The following is a 12,876-nucleotide window of genomic DNA, read 5'->3' on the forward strand; positions in this document are numbered from 1 at the left end:
TTTTATGGTCACCTTCCATCTTTCATAAGACAAGCTTTCCGTTCCTCAGATCATCCTAGTAGCCCTTCTCTGTACCCGTTCCAGTTTAATTCATCCTTCTTAAACATGAGAGACCAGAACTGCACACAGTATTCCAGGTGAGGTCTCACCACTGCCTTGTATAACGGTACTAAAACCTCCTTATCTCTACTGGAAATACCTCGCCTGATGCATCCCAAGACTGCATTAGCTTTTTTCACGACCATATCACATTGGCGGCTCATAGTCATCCTATGATCAACCAATATTCCAAGGTCCTTCCCCTCCTCCGTTACTTCTAATTGATGCGTCCACAGCTTATAACTAAAATTCTTCTTATTAATCCCTAAATGCATAACCTTACACTTCTCACTATTAAATTTCATCCTATTACTATTACTCCAGTTTACAAGGTCATCCAGATCCTCCTGTATGATATCCCGGTCCTTCTCTAAATTGGCAATACCTCCCAGTTTTGTATCATCCACAAACTTTATTAGCACACTCCCACTTTTTGTGCCGAGGTCAGTAATAAAAAGATTAAATAAGATTGGTCCCAAAACTGATCCCTGAGGAACTCCACTGGTAACCTCCCTCCAGCCTGACAGTTCACCTTTCAGTAGGACCCGCTGTAGTCTCCCTGTTAACCAATTCCTTATCCACCTTTCAATTTTCATTTTGATCCCCATCTTTTCCAATTTAACTAATAATTCCCCATGTGGCACGGTATCAAATGCCTTACTGAAATCTAGGTAAATTAGATCCACTGCGTTTCCTTTGTCTAAAAAATCTGTTACTTTCTCAAAGAAGATAAGGTTGGTTTGGCACGATCTACCTTTTGTAAAACCATGTTGTATTTTGTCCCATTTACCATTGACTTCAATGTCCTTAACTACTTTCTCCTTCAAAATTTGTCCAAGACCTTGCATACTACAGATGTCAAACTAACAGGCCTGTAGTTACCTGGATGACTTTTTTTTCCTTTCTTAAAAATAGGAACTATGTTAGCAATTCTCCAATCATATGGTACAACCCCTGAGTTTACAGATTCATTAAAAATTCTTGTTAATGGGCTTGCAATTTCGTGTGCCAATTCCTTTAATATTCTTGGATGAAGATTATCTGGGCCCCCCGATTTAGTCCCATTAAGCTGTTTGAGTTTCGCTTCTACCTCAGATATGGTAATATCTACCTCCATGTCCTCATTCCCATTTGTCATGCTTCCATTATCCCTCAGATCCTCTTTAGCCTTATTAAAGACTGAACCAAAGTATTTGTTTAGATATTGGGCCATGCCTAGATTATCCTTGACCTCTACTCCATCCTCAGTGTTTAGCTGTCCCACTTCTTCTTTCTTTGTTTTCTTCTTATTTATATGGCTATAGAACCTTTTACTATTGGTTTTAATTCCCTTTGCAAGGTCCAACTCTACTTGACTTTTAGCCTGTCTCACTTTATCCCTACATGTTCTGACCTCAATAAGGTAGCTTTCCTTGCTGATCCCTCCCATCTTTCACTCCCTGTATGCTTTCTGCTTTTTCTTAGTCGCCTCTCTGAGATGCTTGCTCACCTAGCTTGGTCTACAAATCTTGCCTGTGAATTTTTTCCCCTTTCTTGGGATGCAGGCTTCCGATAGCTTCTGCAGCTTTGATTTAAAGTAATCCCAGGCCTCCTCTGCCTTTAGATCCATAAGTTCTTCAGTCCAATCCACTTCCCTAACTAATTTCCTTAATTTTTGAAAGTCAGCCCTTTTGAAATCAAAAACCCTAGTTGCAGATTTATTTTTGTTAATCCTTCCGTTCAGTTTGAACTGAATTAGCTCATGATCACTTGAACCAAGATTATCCCCTACAACCATTTCTTCTATGAGGTCCTCACTACTCACCAAAACCAAATCTAAAATGGCATCTCCTCTAGTCGGTTCAGCAACTACTTGATGAAGGAATCCATCAGCTATCGCATCTAGGAAAATCTGAGCCCTATTATTACTAGTACTCGTCCTCCAGTCTATATCTGGGAAGTTAAAGTCTCCCATGATCACGCAGTTTCCATTAGTATTTACTTCATTAAAAACATTAAAAAGGGCTCTATCCATATCCAAATTAGATTCCGGCGGTCTATAGCACACCCCAAGCACTATCCCAGGGGAGGCTCTAATAGTTTTCTTCCCCAATGTAATTTTTGCCCAGACAGACTCTGTCTTATCCATTCCATCGCTTCTTATTTCTTTACATTCTACCTCATCATTGATATACAATGCTACTCCACCGCCTTTACCTTTATTTCGGTCTTTCCTAAATAGCACATACCCTTCAATACCTGTAGTCCAGTCATGACTACTATTCCACCATGTTTCTGTTATCCCTATAATATCTGGTTTCACTTCCTGCACCAGTAGCTCTAGTTCCTCCATTTTGTTACCTAGGCTCCTCGCATTAGTGTACAAACATCTTAATTTTTGCTGTTTGGCCTCGCTCACATTCTGTACCCTATTAGGCACGGTCATTCTACAGCCAGTATAACCTATTAGACTGGTATCTACACTGCCCTTCCTCCTACCCACGGCTGTATCCTCTCTTACTTCGTTTTCCTTCCTCTCAATGCTAAAATCCAGCGTGGAGATGAACCTGGACATCTCCCAACCATCTCCCCGAAATTCCTAGTTTAAAGCTCTCTTAATCAGTTGTGCCAGCCTCCATCCTAGAAGTCTATTTCCTTCCCTACTCAGATGAAGTCCATCTTGAGAGAACTGTCCTCTGTCCATGAATGCCTCTCAGTGGCCATACATCCCAAAGCCCTCCTTATAGCACCACTGCTTAAGCCATCTGTTGATAGTCATAATCTTGTCACACCTTTGTTGCCCTTCTCTAGGAACAGGCAGAATCCCACTAAAGATCACCTGAGCCTCGATTTCCTTAAGCGTCTTCCCCAGCCTAGCATAGTCTCCCTTAATACTTTCCAGCGAGAATCTAGCTGTATCATTTGTTCCCACATGAAGGATAATTAGGGGATTCTTTCCTGCTCCCTTTAGGATCCTTTTTAACCTCAGGTCTACATCCCGTATCTTAGCACCTGGAAGACAGCATACCCTTCTAGTCTCTGGATCAGCTCTGGTTACAGGCCTGTCTATTCTTCTCAGTAAAGAGTCCCCGATCACATAGACCTGCCTTTTCCTGGTGATGGTGCTATTCTCCAGTCTATCCCGTTCCCTCTGGCTGCAACTTCTTTCCATTCCTATTCTCCCTTGTAATCCTCTTCAACCCATCCTGTATCCTCCTGGGGCTCATATTTGGTGTAGTCTCCATTGACTCTTCCCCTTTTCCTATAGGACTAGCCGCTCTTCTCTTCTTCCTTGCCCTTCCACCTTCAATGACTACCTGCTGAGCCCCTTCTTCATTTTCCAACTCTGCAAACCTGTTCTTGAGCTCTATTTCTCCTTCACTAGGCCGTCTTTTCCTCTGCCTGGTTCTTTTAGTCACATGCTTCCACTGACCACTTTCCTCACCCAGTCTCCCCTCAGAATTCCTCAGTCCTGCTTCCATCTGCAAGTCTGAGCTTTTCCCTTCAGATGCCTCATGTCTTTGCTCCATAATCTGCTTGAACCCCTTTCTAAACTCAACCAGACTTTCCACCTGCATCTCCAAACCTCAGATCTTTTCCTCCATCAGCTCCATCAGATGGCATTTCAGACATGCAGACAAAACTCTTACCAGGTACCCCCTCCAGGATCATGTACATACCGCAGCTTCCACATCCAGTCATCTTCATCGTGTCTTCCACTACATGAGTCACTCCCACTGCTGCCTCTGTATCTGTCATAGCCTTCCCACCTAAATCCTGTTAATCTGGGAAACAAACCACACCAAAACACCACCACCCACAGCAAAAACAAACCCCAAACAAGCACCACAATGCAAACTCCCCTTTCAAACTCCCACTCAAACTCACCTGTTTACAGCTCTGTTTGCTGGCTCCTGTGCCACTGTACTTGACCAAGAAATAACTCTTCAGGAATTCTATGCATTAGACTGTATCTAATAATCTCTTTGACCTATAGAACTCCAGATGTTCTTGGAAACCATTCCCTTACACATATATATAATGAGTACATAAGCATATATAAAACTGGGAAATATGATGGGGGATGATTGTTACAGCTGATGTTTCCTATTGGGGAATCAATAGGGAAGAATGATTATGGGGGAAGAAAGAGCCACTGAAAGCTATTATTATCTTATAGAATTGTTAGTCCTTTCAGCTGTAAATAATTATGCCTTCACACATAACATAAATCAGGTAAACTGAGCATGTATAGAAATGACATCAGAACATATGTTTCTTCTGACAAAGAGATTTCTTTGTTTAAAAACTTATATAATAACAGTGGTGTTGGAACTTAGTTAGGGAATGAAACTGCAAGTCCCTCCAGTTACGCTGAAGGAGAGACACATAGCCAGCTCTTCATCATCAATCATCATCACATCAAAGGGTGGTAATATTTCCATTCTTTCTGAATTCTGTGTAGTGCTGTGCTAATCTCTGATTGACAATCTTTGAGCCTGTTATTCAACAATCTTGAATTGTCATTAACTTCAGATACACAACAAGATATTGTAAGTAGGATTAATATACGCAGCATCCTACAAGTGTTCTATAAAGTCGAAACACTAAGCACATTGATATAACTCTAATATCTCTTTCAACTATACTAACACACAGGTAAGCCAGACTCAGGAGCGACAGAAGCTCCCTAAAAGTGGAGCTCTTCCACCTCTTCCCCAGAGGCCACATCCCTCGCTTGTTCCTCTCCACCTCCTGCCCCTTGTTGCTCACCTTACAACCGGTAAAAAGTGGGAGGGCATAGTTTAGAATATCATTTAGAAACAAGGAAATGATAAACAATAGGGTGCTCAGCATGTTCACTACCTCAGTTTTATTGGTGCTTTAATTATGCACCATGAAGTCAGTCTGGTTCCTTAACCCGCTCAACAGGATGCACAGTGAATGGGAATCCCCATGAGTACCATTCTTTCAGGCTGAGCGCTGGCGACAGGATTTAGGCCTCGTTGCAATTTTCTAGGTAACCAGGCTCTCAAAATTCTTCTGCTCACTAAAATACTACTTGGTGTTCCCCTTTTCATGGAAACACATCACATCCCTGACACACCAGCCAGGAAAGTCACAAATCCAGTGTCTCCCCAATGCTAGCCTGTCGCCATCTCTGCATCACTTGTAAAACTGAGTAAGAAACCCTGCGAGAAGTTATCTCATTGGCTTCCCAGTATTTCCTCTTTTCATTTTCATGGAAATGGTTTGGGAACAGCAGTGCTTAATATGCAATGAAAGAGGTGCTGAGGCTCAAGCAATTAGGTGCTAGGGTGCAAGCAATTTTTTTATTTTCATAACTGAAAGAGGAAGCCCAGAAGTGCTGAGGCTACAAACTGCCAAGCCCTGAAGTGACGAAGCTCAGCCCTGACAAGCCTTGGCACAAATTAAGCACTGCGGAACAACCTTTCTCGTGGGATTTTGACAATAATAACTGAAAGCGGAGATGCTCACAAAAAATAAATCTAATGAAACCCCAAAGTTACCCAAATATTTTCAAACGTCAAAAAAAGCTTTGATTTGGTTCAGGTGTTGTGTGAGGCTTGAGGGCGAAATGTTCTTTTAACTGAACAGGCTAGCCTGTCCTCAGGGGCCAAATTCTATCCCTTTACAGCCTGTGCAATCCTGTTGACTTGTGTGAGGTGTCAGGGCAGAATTGTGCTTAGATTACTAACTAAACAATAGGATTGTTGGGTTGTATTAAATTCTGTGCTCTTGAACAGGTCACCTCATGATGAATTATTCAACTGAGACAAGTCGTCTACTTTTTATGATTACTATTCCAAGTGGGGCTCCACCTGCAGCACAGAGAACATTGAGATCTTTGGATCAGTATTTTTTCCAGTCTTTTATTGTGTGGTGTTCATGTTCCGCTCGGTGGGAAACAGCTTGGTCATCTGTGTTCTGGTAGTTTGCAAGAAACTGACCAGCTGAGTGATGTCTATTTGCAGAACCTCGCCGTCTCTGGCCTGCTTTATGTTTTCTCCCCGCCCTTCCTGGCTCATTATGCTTCAGGCCAATGGACTTTTGGAAACGCAATGTGTAAAATAATACGTGGAGTTTACTACATTGGCTTCTACAGCAGCATATTCTTCATAACCCTCATGAGCATAGACAGGTATTTAGCCATCATCCATGCTGTGTATGCTTGGAAAGTTCGAACAACTATGCTCAGCATTGTTATAAGCCTCGCTGTTTGGTCAGTGGCCACTTTAGCTTCAGTACCAAATATTTTATTCATCCAAGAATTTAATGAAGATGGCATTATGAAATGTGCTTCTTATTACCAGTATAATAGGACTATTGGAAACTTTTAATCAATTTTGAAGTCAATATATTGGGCTTCCTGATCCCCTTTGGCACTCTCATTATCTGTTACTCCCACATCTTGTGAAACCTGCAGAGATGCATGAACTGAAACAAGCTTAAAGCTGGTTTTCATTGTTGTAGTTGTGTCTTTCCTCTTCTGGACGCCCTTCAACATTGTGATTTTTCTGGTTTCCTTGCGAAGCCTGCACATCATAGATGACTGCGAGATGAGCAAAAGCCTAGACCTGTCCCTGCAGGTGACTGAAACCATCTCCTTCATCCACTGCTGCCTGAACCCAGTGATCTACGCTTTTGTGGGTGAAAAGTTCAAGAAATACCTTCAGGAAATATTCCAAATACATACATGATTCTTATTGACTTGCAAAGACTACAATGTCTTTTAGAGTCACTATAGCACCTCTTCCATGCGCACCCCAGTCCTCACATTCTTCTGTTGTTGACCCTATCCTGTAAAATACAATGGGCCAAATACAACCATTCAGGGATGCATTTGATGTGATATAGTATCAGTGACTTTGAAAGAAAATACTTCAGGCAGCTTAGTAAATAGATTATTTCACATTGTAGTTGGGAGGACTTAGCTTTCAATTAAAATTCTCAGTCATCATAGTAGTGACTGGTATAAAAGTAGTGACTGGTATAAAAGACAATATTATAATTTCAGTGTCCTTAAATTTATTAATTTGAGCTTCATATGTATAATATGCTTCCTTAAAAGGAAGGCTGTTGTTAACATTATTATTTTTAATCCTACAGCTCACTGAAGTCCTCAGGGACGTATGGACATGTATAAGACACGTAACTATCAACTGAATTTATTATCTAGGTTTTATAATACAGTAGAATTCCAGTTATCCAAATTCCTTTTTTCCAAAAATCCTAACTATCCTAATCTACAGTGTGTCCATCCTGTGCTCTTACGTTAGTTCATCACACACTTAAATTCTCAATTTGCCTCTTTGCACCTGTAAGCACTAATCAACAGTTTTGTATTTGTATAGCAGGTCTCAAAGTTTTTTTTTACTCTTTTTAATAGAGTACAACGTATTAAGATAACATCAGCATTACTCCCTCTGTTCCCTCTATTTCTGCATCAGTGACACTGCACCGCAGAATAACACTTCCATTAATCCGTACACCTGGTTAGTCAGAAGTTTCAGATGTTCCCCAAGCCACGGTATTTAACACTAATGTATGTAGTCATTGATGGTTTAAAAAAAAAAAAAAAAGAAAAAAGTGTCCTGAAGTATCTGCTTTTTTCCAGTTGAGTTAAATAGCCCCTCTTTTTAAACGTGTATTTGATATTATATACCTGCTACAAACGCTAGGGTAATGCAAGTATGCCTGCTCCTAGGAATAATTTTTACTTGTTAATAGTTTAATTTACATCATTGAGGCAACTCATATAAGTAAAGGTTTCCAAGAAATTGCTCTAAATAAGATGACAAGAAGGAGCATATCTAAGGGTATGTCTACACAGCAATGAAAAAAATCCATGGCTGGCTCATCCTAGCTGACTAGGGCTTGCAAGGCTCAGGCTATGGGGCTGTTTAGATTTCTGGGCTTGGGCTAGAGCCCAAGCTGTGGGGCCCTTCTCCCCCGCCCCCCTCAGCAGGATCCTAGAGCCCAGGCTCCAGCCCGAGCCTGGAAGTCTACAGAGCAATAAAACAGTCGCCCTAGCTCTGCGAACCCGAGTTGGATAGTGTGGGCCAGTCGCAAGTTTCTATTGCGGGGTGGACATATCCTAAGGCTCTAAAGCCTTAAAGATGGAACTTATGGCTGGTAGAATCAGCATTTCAATGGAATACTGAACATTCAGTACACACTGTATATCAGTGGTACTAAATCTTTAAAAAAGGTAGGGCCACTTTATTTATGTTTCTGTTCTGGTTCATCTCTGTCATCTCCTCTACTGTCTTTCTAGTCTCTTTCCTTTCCCAGTTGATTAAAAAAAATAGACTGTGTACTTTTAATGCCTTTCTATTTTTTCCTCATTTTTTGCTCCTCAAGCCCCACAGATCACAAGGTACCAGGCTCCTCAGGTTGGTCGAACATATATTGGTGGCTCTTTGGTTTACTAAAATCAGCGATACCTTGCAGAGAAAACAAAACATGGATCAAATTTCTCTCCAAAATAACCCCCCCTCTCCCCAGTGCTACACAAGAATTAATTTGGTTTAATAATTCAAAATTAGAAGCCATATTTTTAATTTTAAAATATGCTTGCATTTCTTCCCTTGTGACAGAGGAAAACAGAGAAGGGACGCAAACAGGAAACCATATACATATAAGATCATTGGAATGGACAGCCTCGGGGAGAGACGCAAACATTTTAAAATTTGGGTGTTTTCTTCAGCATCAGGTTATCTATTTCCTTCACAATTTTTATGTGAATTGCACAAAATGCAAATGGAGAATAAAAATAAAATAAATACAGATAATAAAGTTTAAAAAGTCAAGTTCAATATGATAACATACTGCTGCTATGCCTCCTCTTTTTAAAATAGTTTGTGACCAAATTTGAACACATTTCCTTATGATGAGAATATGTCATTATATAACAGCTTTATCATTATCTCAACTTCTTAATACTAATATATTACGGTATAAAACTTACTGACAGTGCAAAATTCAGGATAACCAAACACGTTGTGGGCCTGGGTGCCGTGGGAACAGATTAAATTTAAACTGGGTAAAGATAAAGCAATGCATATTAACAAATAATCTGTAGAATAAGCGGGTACCGGATCTGAGCCAATACAGTAAATTCTATGCAACATAGGAAGAATCTTCCCCCTCCCTTCCAATGTTATGAACAGCACCCCCCTTTTAGCACTTCATCCAAAATCCACCGAAACCAATGGAAAGACTCCCATGGACTTGAAGAGCAGGCTTATTTTGCCTTGGAAATAGAGTGGTTGGGACCATTATTCTCTTCAGATACATGACGAGCATCACCACACACTTGAAATTACTGGACACGTTATTGGTAACATTCAAACAACTCTGTCGCACGGCTGCTAGAACAGACTCCCCAGGATAATACTTAGGACTAAGCTGTTGTAAAAGATTTGTTGGATGTTAGGGTAGATTCATAGACATTTAGGTCAGAAGGGACCATTATGATCATCTAGTCTGACCTCCTGCACAACGCAGGCCACATAATTTCACCCACCACTCCTGCAAAAAACCTCACACCTATATCTGAGCTATTGAAGTCCTCAAATCGTGGTTTAAAGACTTCAAGGAGCAGAGAATCCTCCAGCAAGTGACCCATGCCCCATGCTACAGAGGAAGGCGAAAAACCTCCAGGGCCTCTTCCAATCTGCCCTGGAGGAAAATTCCTCCCCGACCCCGAATATGGCGATTAGCTAAACCCTGAGCATATGGGCAAGATTCATCAGCCAGATACTACAGAAAATTCTTTCCTGGGTAACTCGGATCCCACCCCATCTAATATCCCATCACAGGCCATTGGGCCTATTTACCATGAATATTTAATTACCAAAACCATGTTATCCCATCAGACCATCTCCTCCATAAACTTATCATTTAAGATTTTATGGTGGAGTTTTAAGTAGTCGTACAGGGAATGAGAAAATGCCCTCTGCAGAACTGGAAAAGGAGCCAGTGATCTCTCAACATAAAACTGTTTGTACTGGTTGACTTTATTTATAAATGAAGACAAATATAAGATCCTAAACTGGGTTTTTTAAAGATCCTGTAAAAAAGTGCTCTCTAAAAATGGGACTATTAGTTGAAAAAAAAATGCCGTTGTTGAAAATAGCTGTTAAAATGCAGTAATAAAGCTAGTTAGTTAAAAGGAACATCCTAAAGAATTTTGCTATAATTTGGAAAAAGATGACTATTTAAACTTTATTATCTGTATTTATTTTATTTTTATTCACTGTCTGTATTTTGAGCAATTCAAAAGGCAGTGAGTCTTCCACTGATCAACCAGTTAAGGTGCAAGGTACACGGCTTTGGTCAGAGTTGATTCCACGACTATTGTCTCTTTCACAGGGCATCCATGGATACTAAAAGTTTCGTGCATCAGGTTGTTATTGATCTGAAAAATAAAACTTTAATCAAAAAATAAATAAAAACATTATCCAAACCTTCACTGGTGAGTGATGCTACTACACACAGAATCTGTTACAGGGCTGAGTGGGGGTGGGGGAAGGAATGTAGGCTGAGCCCTAAGGAAGACCATGCATCTTTGGGTCCTGGAGCATTTGTGTCTTGTCTAAATCTGCATCTACAAATGAACAAGAAGCAAAAGCTCTACTTGAGGCAAAGCACCTGTTCTGCACTCCCATCTGGGGGAGGGGGAACTGCATGGAAGGAGCAGCCAATGACAGTGTGGCTCCTTCCTGTCTAGCGAGTTGGCAAAACTCAACAACACCACAGCGAGGCCGCTCCACAGGTTTAAAGGTTCCTTTCCCTTTGGATTGGTGAGGGGCTAGAACAGGGGTGTGCAAACTACGGCTTGGGGGCCACATCCAGCCCTTCAGATGTTTTATTCCGGCCCTTGAGCTCCAGCCGGGGAGCAGGGTCTGGGGCTTGACCCGCTCCGTGCGTGCAGGGGCAGTGCCTGTGGACAGGGCAGCGTGCAGAGCCACCTGGCTGAGCCTCCACGTAGGAGGCAGAGGGGGACATGCCACTGTTTCTGTGAGCCGCTTGAGGTAAGCGCCACCCAGAGCCTGCACCCCTTCCCCCCCTCCTGTGCCCCGACCCCCTGCCCCAGCCCTGATCCTCCTTCCGCCCTCCGAACCCCTTTCTCAGCTCAGAGCACCCTCCCCAGCCCCACCCCCAGCCGGAGCCCTCACCCCCCCCACACTCATCCAAACCCCTAATTTTGTGAGCATTCATGGTCCGCCATACAATTTCCATCCCCAGATGTGGCCCTTGGGCCAAAAAGTTCGCCCATGCCTGGGTTAGAAGCTGTTTCTTCTGCCTGAGACTCATCTAATCCCTTCCTCCTTAAGGGAGTATTAAACAGAAACTCTGAGGTTAGGGTGACTAGATGTCCCGATAAAATCAGGACTGTCCCAATATTTAATTGTTTGTCCCGCCAGTCGGGACGCCATTTGTCCCAATATTTTGCTTCGGCGGCACTCCGCCCCCCCCCCCCCCCCACTTGGGGCGGCAAAAAACCTAGAGCCGACCCTGGTGTGGGGGTAAGCCTGTGGCTGCCCCCCCATGTGTCCCGATATTTTGTTCTTGTCATCTGGTCACCCTATCTGAGGTGAACTCTGCAGACTTCACTGAGCCCTTCTAGCTGTAGGTTTTTAACCACAGAAAGGTGACAAGTGGGCAGAAGCCCACTTGTCACCTAACTGAACATAAGCCTCCACAGTGAAAAGTACTGGGCTCTGACCTAATGTCAACTACTTCTCTAGCGAGTCTGTGTGAAAATCAACTCACCCCAGCCCTTGGCTGTGCATCCCCCACCCCCATGTATTCCACTCCCATCCTGCATCCTATGATTTTAATCAGCTTGTTTTCAGTCATGTACATTATTTTGTTGATTTTTATTTTGCTGACCTTTTTCTTAGTATCTTATTGCTAGCCTTGCCAGAATTCAATTTTTATTTTTTTTATCATTTCAATGGCTAATATCAAATGTTTATTTTTAAAAGATTTTATCAATTTAAATTTTCACAGTGGTGTGAAATTATGGGGAGCGATCAGACAATTATTTAATGAAAACAGAGGTTGAAATTCAAAAAGTTAAACTTTATATACAGTTAAAAACACAAATTGTCAACATCATATAGTAAATATCCTTAGATCAACAAATCAGACCTGTTTTTACTATTCGCTAGTCCATTTGTAACAAGCCAAATTCAAAAGTCTAAATCACTGAATTTCTGACTTCTCAAGGAGCATTTTTCTTACTTTGCCTACCTCTAAATTTTGATCATCATCAATGGAAATATTTTTTCATTGATTTGTGTGTGTACAGTGAAATTGATGTTATTTATTGTTAATGAAAATTGAAAGCCACTTGCGTCAACTCAGCAATAGTATCACATGTGCATGTAAAATATACGGTCTCTATTAACTTTATTACTTTAGATGTATTTAATGGACCCAATCTTCAGCTCTTGTAAACTGGTGTAGCTCTGAGGATCTGGCCCAACATACACAGTAATTAAGGGTGACCACTAAAGGAAATTTAAAATACTAAGGTTGTTCCATTTTGTTGTTGTTACAGTTGCTTATTTATATAAAGAAAACCTGAACGTGTATTATTTTTTAACATTTGGGGTTTTTTTTGCCTTGCTAATATCAGGAATGCTAAGTTTAGTCTTCCCTGATTTTGCTGGAAGTATCAGGCACATATTGGGAGCTTTCTTAAACTGGGCAGTTGTGGTGACTCTAACCATACCATCCTTTCTTCCAAGTATGTCTGAGGGG

The 12,876-nt window shown here is 41.5% G+C and overlaps 1 pseudogene; it reads left to right on the plus strand.

The window, feature by feature from the left end:
• The first annotated feature begins 6,161 nt into the window (after positions 1-6,161).
• Positions 6,162-6,863, plus strand: LOC141981638 (C-C chemokine receptor type 8-like; annotated as a pseudogene).
• The last annotated feature ends 6,013 nt before the right edge of the window (positions 6,864-12,876 follow it).

The sequence above is a fragment of the Natator depressus genome, chromosome 2 (genome assembly GCF_965152275.1).
Source record: "Natator depressus isolate rNatDep1 chromosome 2, rNatDep2.hap1, whole genome shotgun sequence".
NCBI classification, from domain to species: Eukaryota; Metazoa; Chordata; order Testudines; family Cheloniidae; genus Natator; species Natator depressus.